This window comes from Lissotriton vulgaris, chromosome 4_1 (assembly GCF_964263255.1).
Source record: "Lissotriton vulgaris chromosome 4_1, aLisVul1.2, whole genome shotgun sequence".
Lineage (NCBI taxonomy): Eukaryota > Metazoa > Chordata > Amphibia > Caudata > Salamandridae > Lissotriton > Lissotriton vulgaris.
In genome coordinates this window covers 1,388,773,970-1,388,792,566 of record NC_141691.1, presented here as the reverse complement: position 1 = coordinate 1,388,792,566, position 18,597 = coordinate 1,388,773,970, and positions in this window count along the sequence as shown.

Sequence of the window (18,597 nt, the reverse complement as noted above, 5' to 3'; positions counted from 1 at the left end):
TTTCAGTCTGCATGTCACAATTTATTTAATGAAATAGAAGAGGATTTGAGAAGTCACTCAAAATGATCCCTAATTTTTCTTTCTGAAGCACTAATCATACTTTCTATGGCAAAATTAACCCCCTCATGTTGTTCCTTTTTAAATTGAGTGTTTTCAGACTTACCACTTCATTCCAATCAAGATGGCTTCTGGTGTGCCATACTTTTGTCATAAGTAAGACTGTTAGCGCTCTAGTTGTTCTTTAGAACACTCTGGGACATTCTGTCATTGGGCTATACTTGGGGTACATCTGGGTGATATTTGGGCTACATTTAGGCTCTTTTGTCTCTGGTGGCCATCTTGGGAGACTGTATGTCAGAATTTTTTCATGAAATTGAAGAGGGTTTGAGAAGTCACTCAAAATGAGCCCTAATTTTTCTTTCTGAAGCACTAATCATAATTCATATGGCAAAATATACCCCCTCATTTTGTTCCTTTTAAAATTAAATGTTTTAAGAGTTACCACTTTATTCCAATCAAGATGGCTTCAGGTGTGCCATACCTTTGTAATAAGTAGGACTGTTAGCGCTCTAGTTGTTCTTTAGAACACTCTGGGACATTCTGTCATTGGGCTATACTTGGGCTACATCTGGGTGATATTTGGGCTACATTTGGGCTCTTTTGTCTCTGGTGGCCATTTTGGGAGACTGCATGTCAGAATTTTTTAATGAAATAGAAGAGGATTTGAAAAGTCACTCAAAATGTGCCCTAATTTTTCTTTCTGCAGCACTAATAATACCTTCTATTGCATAATATACCCCCTCATTTTGTTCCTTTTTAAATTAAATGTTTTAAGAGTTACCACTTTATTCCCATCACGATGGCTCCAGGTGTGCTATACCTTTGTAATAAGTAGGACTGTTAGCGCTCTAGTTGTTCTTTAGAACACTCTGGGACATTCTGTCATTGGGCTATACTTGGGCTACATCTGGGTGATATTTGGGCTACATTTGGGCTCTTTTGTCTCTGGTGGCCATTTTGGGAGACTGCATGTCAGAATGTTTTAATGAAATAGAAAAGGATTTGAGAAGTCACTCAAAATGTGCCCTAATTTTTCATTCTGCAGCACTAATCATACTTTCTATGGCAAAATATACCCCCTCATGTTGTTTCTTTTTAAATTAAATGTTTTAAGAGTTACCACTTTATTCCAATCAAGATGGCTTCAGGTGTGCAATACCTTTGTAATAAGTAGGACTGTTAGCGCTCTAGTTGTTCTTTAGAACACTCTGGGACATTCTGTCATTGGGCTATACTTGGGCTACATCTGGGTGATATTTGGGCTACATTTGGGCTCTTTTGTCTCTGGTGGCCATTTTGGGAGACTGCATGTCAGAATGTTTTAATGAAATAGAAAAGGATTTGAGAAGTCACTCAAAATGTGCCCTAATTTTTCATTCTGCAGCACTAATCATACTTTCTATGGCAAAATATACCCCCTCATGTTGTTTCTTTTTAAATTAAATGTTTTAAGAGTTACCACTTTATTCCAATCAAGATGGCTTCAGGTGTGCCATACCTTTGTAATAAGTAGGACTGTTAGCGCTCTAGTTGTTCTTTAGAACACTCTAGGAGGCTGCAGTAGAACACAAAGGAATCAACTGACAGTCTCTGTCCTTGTTGGATGTACATGTTTTACTGAGAATGTCAGACTTCATTTTCACATGACTGAGAAAGATAATGTGAATTTACAGAAAATATGCTTTCAGTTTAGCTTATAGATCCCCTTCCAAACCACTGTGGGAAAATCATGAGATATTAGTTTTCTTTCAAACAATATTCATGATATCACAGCAGAAGGTTTTTTCACATGGTAAAATCACCTTAGAACCCACCACAATTCCTAAAACGAGTATGGTACCATCAACAAATGATTTATAATGTAACTAAAGTCCTAAAACCCTCTATTAACTACAATGCTTTTTAATGAGGTGCTATCATGTATATTGGTCCCAAGATGGCTGCCAACACTTCTTGGATGAAGTGCTGACAGCCAATCAGATCAGATGTGTGGTTAGGCTCCGCCCAGATATATATCTTTTTTTGAACCTAAATTACTCAAAATCCACTGGAGCACATATATTGAGACCTAGCAAAGGCACATCGGGCTAACAGTCCCTACAATTTTGCCAAGTTTCGTGCAAATCCATTCAGCCGTTCGAGCTAAAAGTGAGGCCAACCGCCCTATGAAAATTAACATGGGAAAAACGCGTTTTGGGACCCCCCTTTTTTCTCGCCCCCCCCTTGATGAAACCCCCCCAAATTGTCAGGGGCTGCTCAGAAACAAAATGTTCCATTTTCCTGAACATTTCAGCCAATTCCGTCCACAAACGCCAAAGTTATTAGACATAGAATTTTCAAAAATCCCATAGAGAAAAAATCCTAACTATATATACCTACTGGCGACCGCCAGTAGGTAATATATATATATATATATATATATATATATATATATATATATATATATATATATATATATATATCTGACAACAGCTCCGGTGTGAAAGGAAGCAAACTCACGGGCGGTCCAGGTGGGGCCACCGGAAAGCCCAAGAATTTCCTTTGCAACGTTAGTCCATAAACAAGAACGTACCCGGACAACTCAGGATGCTGGTGCATAAGTGAATTTTATTAGCAGGAAACAATAATAAAATTCACTTATGCACCAGCATCCTGAGTTGTCCGGGTACGTTCTTGTTTATGGACTAACGTTGCAAAGGAAATATAAATATATATATATATATATATATATATATATATATATATATATATATATATATATATATAAATTCGAAGAGTTGCCTAACAACGGAGAGGTCCACACACCAAGTGAATTCAGCATACTATTTATTGGAGGCTGCCATGCTAGTTCAAACCACTGTCCCAGCAATGTTCAAATGCTTGCCCAGACGCGTTTCGTGCTCCTGCACTTTTTCAATGGGCAATTCACATCTTGGCTTCGGCTTTCCGGTTTAAGTGCACCTCGTGATTCTCAGCACCTGCCTTAGTGGGCGTGGCTGCTTCGCGCAGCCTGCTGGTGCTCGTAGTGCATTTCCCTCTTGCTACAGTGAGCAGCCTTTGCCAGCAATGTGTTGATAATAGTTTTTCCGTCGGGTTGTCAGGCACAGCGTTTGTCCATCACAGCATCTTAATGCCCCCAACACCGCTCTTGGTCCCGTCTTCTGGTTCCGCCTCATCGGCTGCACCGCGGGTCTGACTTGCAGCGGGTCCCCTCCACGGCTTCAGGCCAGCCGTATAGATAAATTCGAAGAGTTGCCTAACAACGGAGAGGTCCACACACCAAGTGAATTCAGCATACTATTTATTGGAGGCTGCCATGCTAGTTCAAACCACTGTCCCAGCAATGTTCAAATGCTTGCCCAGACGCGTTTCGTGCTCCTGCACTTTTTCAATGGGCAATTCACATCTTGGCTTCGGCTTTCCGGTTTAAGTGCACCTCGTGATTCTCGGCACCTGCCTTAGTGGGCGTGGCTGCTTCGCGCAGCCTGCTGGTGCTCGTAGTGCATTTCCCTCTTGCTACAGTGAGCAGCCTTTGCCAGCAATGTGTTGATAATAGTTTTTCCGTCGGGTTGTCAGGCACAGCGTTTGTCCATCACAGCATCTTAATGCCCCCAACACCGCTCTTGGTCCCATCTTCTGGTTCCGCCTCATCGGCTGCACCGCGGGTCTGACTTGCAGCGGGTCCCCTCCACGGCTTCAGGCCAGCCGTATAGATAAATTCGAAGAGTTGCCTAACAACGGAGAGGTCCACACACCAAGTGAATTCAGCATACTATTTATTGGAGGCTGCCATGCTAGTTCAAACCACTGTCCCAGCAATGTTCAAATGCTTGCCCAGACGCGTTTCGTGCTCCTGCACTTTTTCAATGGGCAATTCACATCTTGGCTTCGGCTTTCCGGTTTAAGTGCACCTCGTGATTCTCGGCACCTGCCTTAGTGGGCGTGGCTGCTTCGCGCAGCCTGCTGGTGCTCGTAGTGCATTTCCCTCTTGCTACAGTGAGCAGCCTTTGCCAGCAATGTGTTGATAATAGTTTTTCCGTCGGGTTGTCAGGCACAGCGTTTGTCCATCACAGCATCTTAATGCCCCCAACACCGCTCTTGGTCCCGTCTTCTGGTTCCGCCTCATCGGCTGCACCGCGGGTCTGACTTGCAGCGGGTCCCCTCCACGGCTTCAGGCCAGCCGTATAGATAAATTCGAAGAGTTGCCTAACAACGGAGAGGTCCACACACCAAGTGAATTCAGCATACTATTTATTGGAGGCTGCCATGCTAGTTCAAACCACTGTCCCAGCAATGTTCAAATGCTTGCCCAGACGCGTTTCGTGCTCCTGCACTTTTTCAATGGGCAATTCACATCTTGGCTTCGGCTTTCCGGTTTAAGTGCACCTCGTGATTCTCGGCACCTGCCTTAGTGGGCGTGGCTGCTTCTCGCAGCCTGCTGGTGCTCGTAGTGCATTTCCCTCTTGCTACAGTGAGCAGCCTTTGCCAGCAATGTGTTGATAATAGTTTTTCCGTCGGGTTGTCAGGCACAGCGTTTGTCCATCACAGCATCTTAATGCCCCCAACACCGCTCTTGGTCCCGTCTTCTGGTTCCGCCTCATCGGCTGCACCGCGGGTCTGACTTGCAGCGGGTCCCCTCCACGGCTTCAGGCCAGCCGTATAGATAAATTCGAAGAGTTGCCTAACAACGGAGAGGTCCACACACCAAGTGAATTCAGCATACTATTTATTGGAGGCTGCCATGCTAGTTCAAACCACTGTCCCAGCAATGTTCAAATGCTTGCCCAGACGCGTTTCGTGCTCCTGCACTTTTTCAATGGGCAATTCACATCTTGGCTTCGGCTTTCCGGTTTAAGTGCACCTCGTGATTCTCGGCACCTGCCTTAGTGGGCGTGGCTGCTTCGCGCAGCCTGCTGGTGCTCGTAGTGCATTTCCCTCTTGCTACAGTGAGCAGCCTTTGCCAGCAATGTGTTGATAATAGTTTTTCCGTCGGGTTGTCAGGCACAGCGTTTGTCCATCACAGCATCTTAATGCCCCCAACACCGCTCTTGGTCCCGTCTTCTGGTTCCGCCTCATCGGCTGCACCGCGGGTCTGACTTGCAGCGGGTCCCCTCCACGGCTTCAGGCCAGCCGTATAGATAAATTCGAAGAGTTGCCTAACAACGGAGAGGTCCACACACCAAGTGAATTCAGCATACTTGTTGTTAGGCAACTCTTCGAAATTGTAGTTTAATTTTTTCCATGACTGGTTCGGGCATACAAGTCCCAGCATGCTTCTTGGTGGCTGAATGACAAGGCGGCGGCTACGAGTCATCTCTGGGACGACTGGTAGTCATGGTACAGGTTCTTTACACTACCTTCCTTAAAAAACTGCCTAATCTTCATCCGCATTGTACTTGGGAGCTCTTAGCAAAGTCTAACAGCAAAGTATAAGGCCGCTTTTCACCTTTGCATTACTGCATTTAGACACAATGCGTCCTTTCTGCCGGACCAAACACGACATTCAAGTTTTCCAAGTCCACCTTTACGCCCCTCCATCAATACCTTTTTAGGTCTCGGACCGTAGGCTGCGCTTGTGCAGTCTCGCTCCGAGATTTAATGTCTCCTAGAGTGGGGCTTGAACCCGCCCCTCTTCTCCATTGGCTGGCTTCCTAAACGGTGGCCAGCCATTGGAGGAGAGGGGCGTCACTTTGTTCAAGCCCCGTCTTTTTCAGATTCAGGAGCGTGTTTTTTCACTTCTTTCTTATTTTCTTTCCCTCCTCTTCCCATTGGCTGGAATTTTACCTTCCAGCCAATGGGAAGAGGAGAGAAAGAAAACCACGCTCCTGAATCCGAAAATGACGCTGGTTTCTCCGAGGCATTTCTGCTTTGCCTCGGAGAAATATGGTGGTGTGAATGGCGTTGTCTGACCGGTCGCGTGTTCCCTAGCTGCACTCGTCTTTTCTTGCTCTCCATCCAGCGGAAAACTGCTACATATTCGATTCACCAGCACACGTGGATTTTATTTATATAACCAGCAAGGGGTTTGGTGCGTGTTATCACTGGTTTCCGCGAGGCTCGTGGCGGACGCAACTTGGCGGATCATCCATGCTGAGGCCGAGACGGAGTCCGACAGGGAAAGTTGGCGAGTGTCTGTCGCGCGCTCGGAGTGCAACCTGCTGTACAGCACCCAACAAAACCCTCTCGTGCTCCCGAGAATCGTGTGTGCCATGGCGACATCATCGGCAGCGGTGGGGACACATCTGAAGCCGAAGGGCACCTGGGTACGGTGCGGCCAGCGTTTCGACTGTCCGAGTGTGCCTGGCAGAGCTGCTGCGGACCCCTGGTGGCGCCGGAGCGGAACAACTGCTTAGTGAGCGTGTGTGGAAGTCCAGGTATGAACAGCGCCAGAGGGGCTAGCGGCCTGGGCTATCTACATTAATGGACGATCTGCCCGCCTGCGGAGGCAAGGCCGTGGGGGCCATCCTAACCGAGTCAGTGCTGCTGCAACCCCTGGGGGACAGAAGCACCACGCTCTGGTAGTGGGTGCTGTGAGCGGACTGCAACAGTGAGTTGGGAGAGTGGCGGGCGGCTGAATGTGTGCTGGTTGAGGAGGACAGCTCTAGTAGCACTGAGCAGAATGATGCTATCCTGTGGTGCCCTGTAAGGTCTGCATAGTCTGCTGCAGAGTGCAGCGATGCTGGCCCATAGATACCGCTGGCACAAGAACAAACATCTGCAGCGCCCTCGGACTCCTTATCGCATACTAAGCGGACGCTACACTGAGGCCACAACGAGCATCACTCGAAACATCTCGCCGACTTTGAGTGTGCCAGGCTAACCCTCACCATAGAGACGAATGCTGTGCCTGGTGCTGTGTGGCTCATGAAGCAGGGATAGATTGTGCTTCCATCTCAATGCACGTGAATAGCCATTGCCCGCCTCACATGGTGGCTGCTGGTGCGGGCTGTTTCGCTGGAGCATAGATAGCGTTGCAGAGCGGCATAACCCTGCTTGGTTGTGAATCACCGCCATGATACACCAGGCAAACATGGCTGCGTGGGTGATCTGACTCTGCTGATGTGTGAATTGCTGGCTGGGGTAGGCATGACGTGCTTTAAGCCTCTGGGCACAAACCCATTGGGTGTGTGTGTGTGTGTGGCTCTGTGTGTGTGTGGCTGTGTGTGTGGCTGTATGTGTGTGGCTTTCTGTGTGTGTGACTGTGTCTGTGGCTGTGTGTGTGTGTGTGCAAATGCAATAGGTCTCGTTTTATTTTCTACGCTGAGTGAAAATTGCGCAGCAGAAAGCCGCGTCTCAAGCCGCGTCTCAACTCACCCACACATCTTTGCTGCATTGGCTGCAATCACCTGCAGACTTGGACTGCCGCGAAGCTAGTATTAATGAATAATTATCACAGTGTTAGCAATTTCTTTTCCTCCCGCTGAGCCTTATGTGCAAGCTGAGACTGTCTCTATTATAACATATATAAATTAAGGGGAACACAGCAGAGCTCATCCTTGGAGATAGCAGCAGGCTTGATGAAAAAATGATCTTCAAATGGCACATGGCAGTAGGAAGCCCAATGTACTCCCATTGTATATTTTTTACAGCACCAACTGTAATATCCTCTTTGGGGATATCTCCACGGAGATCCTAAAGCAGAAACCTTTTTATATTAAAATTCAATAAGAGGCACAGAAATATTATCAACGTGATTTGCAGCACGGTGTTATCAAAACTGAGCAACCACAGGGAAAACTTAGCCATCACTAGGAGCACTAAGGCGGAGGCATTTCTGGTGGGTGTTTTTCCCCTTTTATAGGTCCCGGACCGTAGGCTGCGCTTGCGCAGTTTTGCTCTGAGATTTAATATTTCTTAGTATGGGGGCTTGAACCCGCCCCTCTTCTCCATTGGCTGGCTTCCTAAACGGAGGCCTGCCATTGGAGGAGAGGGGCGTCACTCCGTTCAAGCCCCGTCTTTTTTGGATTTCGGGTGTGTTTTTGTGGTTTTTAACTTCATGACGTCATCCGTCACTCAACAGCAAAAGCCACTCCCCCGAATGCGAAAATGTTGGCCCTTTTCTGACGCCATTTCTGCCCGACTGCTGTGGAGAAGCTACCGAGTCCTCCGGTGAGTGCTTGCTGTTCTGCCCCCTAGTTGCTCGTGCTTGCTGTCCTGCCCCCCCTCGTTGCTTGTTCTTGCTGTCCTGCCCCCCTCGTTGCTTGTGCTTGCTGTCTTGCCCCCTTGTTGCTCGTGCTTGCTCTCCTGCCCCCCCTCGTTGCTTGTGCTTGCTCTTTTGCCCCCCCATTGCTTCTGCTTGCTGTCCTGCCTCCCCTCGTTGCTTGTGCTTGCTGTCCTTCCCCCCCTCGTTGCTCGTGCTTGCTGTCCTGCCCCCCCTCGTTGCTTGTGCTTGCTGTCCTGCCCCCTCGTTGTTTGTGCTTGCTCTCCTGCCCTCCCTCGTTGCTTGTACTTGCTGTCCTGCCCCCTCGTTGCTTGTGCTTGCTGTCCTGCACCCCCTCGTTGCTTGTGCTTGCTGTCCTGCCCCCCTCATTGCTTGTGCCTGCTGTCCTGCCCCCTCGTTGCTCGTGCTTGCTCCTCTGCCCCCTCGTTGGTTGTGCTTGCTTTCCTGCCCCCCCTCGCTTGTTGTGCTTGCTCTCCTGCCCGCCCCTCGTTGCTTGTGCTTGCTTTCCTGCCCCTCTCGTAGCCTGTGCTTGCTGTCCTGCCCCCTCGTTGCTTTTGCTTGCTGTCCTGCACCCCTCGTTGCTTGTGCTTGCTGTCCTGCCCACTCGTTGCTCGTGCTTGCTGTCCTGCCCCCCCACTCATTGCTTGTGCTTGCTGTCCTGCCCCCTCGTTGCTTGTGTTTTCTCTCCTGCCCCCCCTCGTTGCTTGTAGTTGGTCTCCTGCCCCCCTCGTTGGTTGCGCTTGCTCTCCTGGCCCTCCTCATTGCTTGTGCTTGCTGTCCTGCCCCCTCATTGCTTGTGCTTGCTGTCCTACCCCCTCGTTGCTTGTGCTTGCTGTCCTGCCCCCTCGTTGCTTGTGTTTGCTCTCCTGCCCCCCTCCTTGCTTGTGCTTGCTCTCCTGCCCCCCGTTGTTGCTTGTGCTTGCTGTCCTGCCCCCTAGTTGCTTGTGCTTGCTGTCCTGCCCCCCCTCGTTGCTTGTGCTTGCTGTCCTGCCCCCCTCGTTGCTCGTGCTTGCCATCCTGCCCCCCTCGTTAATTGTGCCTGTTGTCCTGCCCCCTCGTTGCTCGTGCTTGCTTTCCTGCCCCCCCCTCATTGCTTGTACTTGCTCTCTGCCCCCCTCGTTGCTTGAGCTTGCTGTCTTGCCCCCTCGTTGCTTGTGCTTGCTGTCCTGCCCCCTCGTTGCTTGTGCTTGCTCTCCTGCCCCCCCTCGTTGCTTGTGCTTGCTGTCCTGCCCCCTCCTTGCTCGTGCTTGCTGTCCTGCCCCCTTGCTTGTGCTTGCTCTCCTGCCCCCTTGTTGCTTGTGCTTGCTGTCCTGCCCCCTCGTTGCTTGTGCTTGCTCCCCTGCCCCCTCTTTGGTTGTGCTTGCTCTCCTGCCCCCCTCTCGCTGGTTGTGCTTGCTCTCCTGCCCCCCTCATTGCTTGTGCTTGCTGTCCTAACCCCTCGTTGCTTGTGCTTGCTGTCTTGCCCCCTCGTTGCTTGCTGTCCTGACCCCCCTCGTTGCTTGTGCTTGCTGTCCTGCCCCCTCGTTGCTCGTGCTTGCTGTCCTGCCCCCCCTTGTTGCTTGTGCTTGCTGTCCTGCCCCCTCGTTGCTTGTGCTTGCTCTCCTGCCCCCCTCGTTGCTTGTGCTTGCTCTCCTGCCCCCCTCGTTGCTCGTGCTTGCTGTTGATGAAGCGAGTTTCAGAAATAAATTATGTTTTTGACTCGTGAAGTTAAACTTCCATAATATTTAATCATATTAATGAGTTTTTGCACGAATATGTACTAATCGACCTAGATTAAAATGCATACACGACATAAGGGTTTAACATTATGTGTGCTCTTTGTTGCATTTGCGAGTACCTTGAAAAAGAATGAAATAACTTTGTCTATTTGTTTTGTCAATAGTAATTGCGGCTGTTTATTTAATGGCATGTGCTTATTATAAATGTGCTTTTGTCTATGTCGTGTCTTATATGTGGCAAAGGCTCGTGGTGAACCTGGAGGCCTATGAGAAGAAGTTTTTATAAATGCTGCTTTCATGTGCTTAAAGCTAGTTAACATAAACTAATGGGTTAATATTTAGCAAGGGGGTGGGTAACAGAATAATCTTCATTACTCGAATTAATTAATGTTTTGTGTTTCTTTGCATACTAGTTTTCGAGAAAGAGGCCTGAGGCCTAGCTTTTAAAAGGGTGTTTGGAATCCTGTTGTGATGAGCAGAGCACAGCTAAGAAAGCGTGGAAAAGTTTGCCACAGTGATATCCGTCAGTAAATAAATAAATGGAACTGTGCAAGAGGTGCTCTGAATTGAATAACATCAAGGACAGGAAGCGGCAGAACAGCCAAGCTGAGGAAGCAGCGAACTTATATTTAATAAGATGTTGCAAAATCCTCGGAAGCTAATGTCGCTTGTGGACAAAGGACAAAGACGTTTTAGAAAGACACAACTTTGGATTGAAAAGGTTATGATCTCACATGAACTGACAGTTGTCAGCCAATGAAAATGCTGAATGACGGAGAAAAAGTATTCTTTTAGTTAGTTTTAGATAGAGAAAAGGTATAAAATCTGACCCCTTGGGATGAGTTTTGCTCGCTCGTTCCTGAATTCTGAAGGGAGCGAAGTGCTGTCGGACGTTTGACTCACGTAAGGATTTAACAGAACTAATGACTTTTCCTTTGAGGATTAATTGAGTTTAGACAGGGAAATAGATTTTAGGGAATGAGAACATTTCTACATTAATTCTCTGTAAGCTGATCTGTTTTGAAATGTCAGTCTAACGTGCCTTTACTTTGATTAAAAGATGCTTTCAAATTGCTAATAAAAGATTTCTAGTTCTAAAGAATGCTCTTTGATTGAAAATAAAATTAATAAAATAGATTTTGAAATGACAAGCTGGTCTTGTTTATTCTTAGTCTAGTTACTATTAGTTGATCCATTTACCTAGGTGACTTAATTAAATGTTTCTGTTATATTTCATGATTAATGATGATGAAAAACTGCAGTTGTATATAAAGTGTAAATAGTTTGTGAATAGTTCCGATTAATTAGGTCACATAATTCAGTTGCCCAATATTTGTCTGGGTTATTTATGGGCCTTGTGAAGGGTTTATGATTAATGGTGAGTATTATGGTAGCAGAGGATGGTTACTATGGTAACAGACATGCTACATAGTAGTTACATAGGATCCATGTCTAAAACATGTTAAGTTTGTTCTCTTGTTACATGTAGTCGAAAGGTTTTTTCCAGTAGTGTGAAAATTCCTGGTTGCCGGCAAAAGAGTAGTGTAACAGGTGAAGTTACACAGTGAATTTGTTCTGATTCAAAATAGTGGTATCGACATATCACTAGTGTTGTGGACGTACAGCACAAGTTTAGGGATTTTAGGTGTGATAGGTAAAATGTATAGTGAGGATTGCCTATGAAATCGTAGCATTGAGTATAGGGACTAAGAGCCTGTTTTAAAAATTGCTGTGAAAAGAGTAATAGGATTTACATAAGCTTGAGAGAAGGGTAAGGAAGCGTCATCTATTCTTACTGGTGAATGAGGATTTTCTAAATGGCAGGTTAAAGTCCTACCAAAGATTTCACGTATGCTTAGGGTTTTTCTGTTTGAATGAGTATAAATGATTTTGTGAGAATAGCGTTGTCTATTTCACGAGAGAGAACACTTGAAGGATTGAGAAAACTATCACTTTATTTAGCGAAACAGACAAATGGTTTGTTAGGTCTCGCCTGTCGATGCGCATGCGCATCGAGCAAGGCGAGAGTATTGGGACTTATCTGCTCTTTTTCCGCACTGCAAGGAATCGTGGCGATTCCTTGCAGTGCCCGTGACTTTTAAGCTCAATGCGCATGCGCATTGAGCTTAAAAGCGCGTGCACGTCCGTCTTTGTTTACCCGCTCCGCCCCCTCCCCTTCCCGCCGTCTCGCATTTCCCCTGTCGCACTTCTCCTCCCCCCTCCCCTCTCTTCCCTCCGTCTTGTTTATTGTACCCGCTCCGCCCCCTCCCCTTCCCGCCGTGTCGCATTTCTCCTCCCCCCTCCCCTCTCTTCCCTCCGTCTTGTTAAATCCTGCCCCCAGCAGCTAATAGTCGGCAGGGCTGACTCGCTCTGCAGCACTCCACTGTGTCGCTTTGAAAACCCTGTCCCACTTGTGCTTCTCCCCTGACAAATACCCCCAGCACTATTTCTTGGTTTCTTCCTCCTAAGCTGCTGTGTCTCTTGTGTGCTTCTACCCGCCATCTTCCTCCGCTCCCCGGTGAGGTCCGTTTTGCTTTTCGTGTGCTTCTCTCCCGTCCCGTGTTCCGCTGTCCATGTGTTCTGCATGCTCACTCGTGTCTTTCTCCCCAACCAAACTCTCCCACTTCAGATGTTTTTTTCTGTTTCATGTGCTTCTCTGCCTTCCTGCCTATCTGATGAGCTTGCCTTCGTGTGCTTCTTTTCCAGGCAACGTGCGGATGAGGAGTAACTTAACGTTTTGGGCAAATAGTCCTGTTGGTTACTTTCTGGTCCTGTGTGTTTCTGTGGCGAATGTCCACGTCCACAACTTCTCTGAGGGAGCATAGTGGGCCCAACAACCCCGTGTGTGTCGGAGGGAGAACCGGGCAGGCTCCAACCTTGTAAAATATTCATGCCCGGCGTCCGTAATGACAGCGTCTTTAGTGTAATAATACGAGCCGCGGCTCCGTTAACCCGCGGTGCGCAGCCAATTATTTTATGGAAAGTTGTTGCCTCGACGCATCGCCAGTTCACTTTAACTCGCGATTAAACTGTAACATTATTTTATCGTTCCCTTTCAAGCTATTGGTGTATTAGGAGGCACTTGTAACACTGTAAATGCCTTAGAGCTTGTCGTTGTAACTACAACTCTTTATTTCCTGTCCTTCTGGGAGCTGGTAATTGAGCTGACAGCCAGCCCCATCTCCCCACCCACCCCCGCTGCCTCACTAGGTCGAGGCTTTAAACTAAACAAAAAAAAAAAACACAGCTTCAATCCCCCGCTGGCCAAAAGAGCACACCAACCTCTTCATCTCCATTCAGACAATTAGCTTCTGAATTGAGGGTGGGTCTTAAACAAACACACACTTAGCCCCCAAGAATGCGGATTGTTCTCTCGCATTCATGGACTCCCGGGGAGGGCCTTGCTCAGTAAACCTTTTTAGGGTTTACCAAATGTCAACAGCCATTTGGTCTTTTATGTTGCAGCAGCTGCATTCATGCCCAGCACATGGCTTTAAAAGAGCCGCGTCCATTTGCTGTGTTGAGCCGCCCGAGCAGCACTCGTCTGCGAATCGGCGTCGTGTGAGGCATTCGGCAGCCACTAATGTTAAGTGAACACACAACTCCAGGAAGTTACGTGTAACCCGCAGACCGCGTGCTCCAAGCCAACCAGAACTTTGATAGCTTCATCGATTCGTCATTACCTACTATCGACTCTAGACGATTGTTTGCGTACAGGGACCTACCTATCAGCAGCGAGCGTTTAACTCTTCGAGATAACTTGCAGGCTGCATCTCCGCCTGAAGAAGTGACACGTTCCTCAGCGTTTCTTGCTACACAGCTCCTTCTGTTGCACCTACTTTCTGCCCTGGCCCCTCACCCTCTCCTTGAGGTGAGCTCGGCATCACCCTCGCTCATAGCCTCGAATCCATCACCCTGCTTCCAGTATGCACACCCCGAGCACGTCCTCGAAACACATTCCCATTCTGTCCATTCCTATGCATCATTCATTTATCACGCAGACACCTCTCAGATCCGTTTCAAAGCCAAACTGCAACTTTCTTGCACTCTCACTCCTCCTCACTCACCCTCAACCCCTCACTCACCCTCACTCACCCTCAACCCCTCACCCTCAACATCAACCCCTCACCCTCACTCACCCTCACCCTCACTCACCCTCACTCACCCTCACCCTCACTCACCCTCACCCTCACTCACCCTCACCCTCACTCACCCTCACCCTCACTCACCCTCACCCTCACTCACCCTCACTCACCCTCACCCTCACTCACCCTCACAAGCACCCTCACTCACCCTCACTCTCACTCACCCTCAACCCCTCACCCTCACTCACCCTCAACCCCTCACTCACCCTCACTCACCCTCACCCACCCTCACCCTCACTCACCCTCACTCACCCTCAACCCCTCACCCTCACACAGTGCAATAGGTCTCGGAGCATTTGAGTTAGAGCTTTTAGAAATGTTTATGGCTTTTTTTTTAATTCTTTAGCATTGGCTACTGGAAAACAAATGCTTAAGATTTACAAAAAAACCCATAAACAATTCTAAAAGCACTAACTCTAATGCTGCGAGACCTATTGCATTTCCAATGCTTGTTTTTCTGTAGTTAATAATTGAATTTCATTGAAAAGAATTGTTAAAATGGCGCTGTGAAAATATTTTGTAAAAGAGGGGTGAGTTACGGAGCGGAGACAGTGAAGCTGCAGCGGCAGTATACGTCACAAGGTTTGCGCTGTGATTGGTTCACATGTCACAGCAAGTGCACTGATTGGCTCACATGACTAAAACGAGCTGATAGCTGATTGGTCCTTTCTGAAAACAGTACTTCTATTGGTTGAGCAAGGTAGTGATGTGGCTTAACCTGATTGGCTTGTTGGTGAGTTTCGCGCACGGATTGGCTAGAGTAGCGCAACATCAAGAAATACTTACGATCTTTTCCAAATTAAGCGGAATAGTTTTAAAACATGAGTTATTTGTATGGGAAGGTGGAAAAGAAGCCTACATGGTTTCAGAAATTGAAAAATATATTCAGTCCCGATAAGAAAATTGAAACGCGTGGTGGAAATTACTTCATAAGTACAAAACACCCGCAGCATATATGGAAGGTGAATACGGTTATCATACTGTCCTTTGGTTTGAAAATTGGATTCAATATACTAAAGATGATGGTGTATTAGCGTGGCCAGAAGATGGGTCATTTAATATTAAAATTTTGAAAAATTTGAGAGAAAAAATGATGGCTCTTGTGCCAAAGCCTAGACCTACTCAATTTGAGGCTTTAGTTGAATGGGAGGTTGAAATGATGGAACTCGAACGAGAAACCAGAGGTATAACAAGAGGCCCAAAATTAGACATTAATAGGAAAACTCATGAAGATAGAGTACGTCGTTGGAGAAAGGCAGACATGTGCGATGGTTTGTACCCAGTAAGAGTGATGATTACTGAAACACCAGGTCAAAAGAATACCCGAAAGAGAAGTCATCTGAATGAAGAATTAGATGATGCAGTTTTAGAAGAAATGTATACTACAAATCATAACCCGCCACCCTATCAACCAGATTGTTCACAGTCTACCCCGAGAGTTTCTTCAGGAACCTCTCCAAGTGCACCTCCAAGAGAATTTGATGAAAATTCACCTAGACTTTTAAGGTTACCTGAAAGAGTAGGGACAAGAATTAATTCTAGTACTCCAAGAGTAAACAGAAATTATCCTGAGATTCCAGAACAGAGAAATGAATTCCCGAGGAATGTAAAAAAAACAGAGAGACTTGGGAATATACCGGAAGTTTCGGAATATTTAAAAGCAAAAGAGGAATTAATACAGCAATTAACTAAAGGGATGGAAGCGCACGGATTGGCTAGAGTAGCGCAACATCAAGAAATACTTACGATCTTTTCCAAATTAAGCGGAATAGTTTTAAAACATGAGTTATTTGTATGGGAAGGTGGAAAAGAAGCCTACATGGTTTCAGAAATTGAAAAATATATTCAGTCCCGATAAGAAAATTGAAACGCGTGGTGGAAATTACTTCATAAGTACAAAACACCCGCAGCATATATGGAAGGTGAATACGGTTATCATACTGTCCTTTGGTTTGAAAATTGGATTCAATATACTAAAGATGATGGTGTATTAGCGTGGCCAGAAGATGGGTCATTTAATATTAAAATTTTGAAAAATTTGAGAGAAAAAATGATGGCTCTTGTGCCAAAGCCTAGACCTACTCAATTTGAGGCTTTAGTTGAATGGGAGGTTGAAATGATGGAACTCGAACGAGAAACCAGAGGTATAACAAGAGGCCCAAAATTAGACATTAATAGGAAAACTCATGAAGATAGAGTACGTCGTTGGAGAAAGGCAGACATGTGCGATGGTTTGTACCCAGTAAGAGTGATGATTACTGAAACACCAGGTCAAAAGAATACCCGAAAGAGAAGTCATCTGAATGAAGAATTAGATGATGCAGTTTTAGAAGAAATGTATACTACAAATCATAACCCGCCACCCTATCAACCAGATTGTTCACAGTCTACCCCGAGAGTTTCTTCAGGAACCTCTCCAAGTGCACCTCCAAGAGAATTTGATGAAAATTCACCTAGACTTTTAAGGTTACCTGAAAGAGTAGGGACAAGAATTAATTCTAGTACTCCAAGAGTAAACAGAAATTATCCTGAGATTCCAGAACAGAGAAATGAATTCCCGAGGAATGTAAAAAAAACAGAGAGACTTGGGAATATACCGGAAGTTTCGGAATATTTAAAAGCAAAAGAGGAATTAATACAGCAATTAACTAAAGGGATGGAAGCAGTAACAGTACCAGTAACAATTGGTCCTGTTGTACCAGTTTTTGACCAAAGAGAAAATAGACACCCAGCTCTGACTGTTCCATTAAATGCGGAAATTCAGAAAGTAGCTGAAACTTTTTATTCAGATTTATCAGAAATACATCGAGAAAAAACAATGCCAGATGCCAGATTTAACTTTTAATCAAAGTTTGTCAAATGTTCAGACACCATCTGTTGCAGGTTCTGATTCTGGATCTCCAGAAAAGAGCATGAATAAAACAGATTTAACACAGACTCCACAGACCCCACAAGTCTCTGAATTTAAACAACTTGATGTTGCAAAATTGAAAGCAGATGTGGAAGAATTAATTATTGGCATAATTGGAACTGACAATTTAAAGCAGTATCAGGAGGATGAATTACTGTTTATATGCAAAAGTATACAATGGAAAACAAAAAATAAGTATGATCAATTCGAAGAAGTGGCTGCTGAATTAGAAATAGATTTGACTAGACAGAAACAATTGCAAAAACAATACAGAGTGGGTTTTTCTCAAAAAGATATTGAAAATTTGAACACCACAGGTAGGATAACACATGGAAAAGAATTGATTGTGTTTCTAAAAAGATTAGGTGAATTAAGTAAATGGAGAGTGAAATGGACAAAGAAAAGAGAGAAAGAGGGGAAGTTGCAAATGAGTTTCCTATGAGAGAAATAGCCGGCGGAGGGTATGTTCATGTTCCTTGGACAAAACAAGGGATTTTACTGTTTACAAATGATTTTCCTCGGCTGAGAAAAGCCAGTAGAATGGTATCGACAGGTAGACAGATTCATTAAGGTTTCAAAAGTTCTGTGGATTGATCTTGATGAATTCTTTGACATTGTTGTCCCATCAGATCTTTGGACAGAATGTAAAATTTCTGTAAGTTGGCCCAAAGAAGAACCAGCTCGAGATAAAATAACAAGTGCTCCTTCAGCAGAGGTCATGGATTTATATGACAACGTAATTGTGTGGCTGAAAAACAAAATTGCTCCAAAAGAAGTAGATTGGGTTAAAATTGACAGAACAAACCAAGAACCAAAAGAGTCAGTACATTCATTTTATGAAAGATTACTGCTGGTATTTAAACAATACAGTGGTTATGAAAAATTAAGTGAGAAAGACATGAGCCACTTCATATACATGTTTGTTTATGGCTTGAGACCTGAAATTGGTGAAATGATTAGAAATGGAATTGTCGGATGGCAATCACTTACAGTCGACAACATTCTGAGAAAGGCAAAATACTGCAGTGACGAGATAGATGCCAAACAAAAGAAGCTTAAGGTAAAAGCAATGTGGGCACAGGTGAAGGTAGCTGAACAGCAAATAGTGACCATAGAAAATAAAAATGTTCACCAGAATCAAGGCAAATTTAAAGGACATTTTAACGAGCCAAAATTTAATGTAAATATTGAAGAGCTCAAGCAGAAGCTCCCATGTTTTAATTGCAGCGAAATTGGACACTAGAAGCGTGAATGTAAGAATCGCCCCAGAAATTTTAAAAATACATCATTAAATCCACAGATGCAGAATGAGATAAATCAGCAGCAACGGCTACAGCGACAGTTAAACGAAATAAGTCAGCAGCAACAGCTACAGCGACAGTTAGTGAATCAGCAGAGCCAAATTCCACAACCGCCACTTCCAAACTGTGTGAATGGGCAAAGGTACAGTCCTGAGACAGGATTCTGTGGAGGTGATCAGGTAAACAGACCGCCGAGAGTGAATGTGTCAAATGTTTCTCAACAATTTTGGTTAAAAGAAAATGAAGGGAGTGATTCAGAGAATTACTCATGACGGTGCCTGAGAGAGGAAGAAGAGTGTGT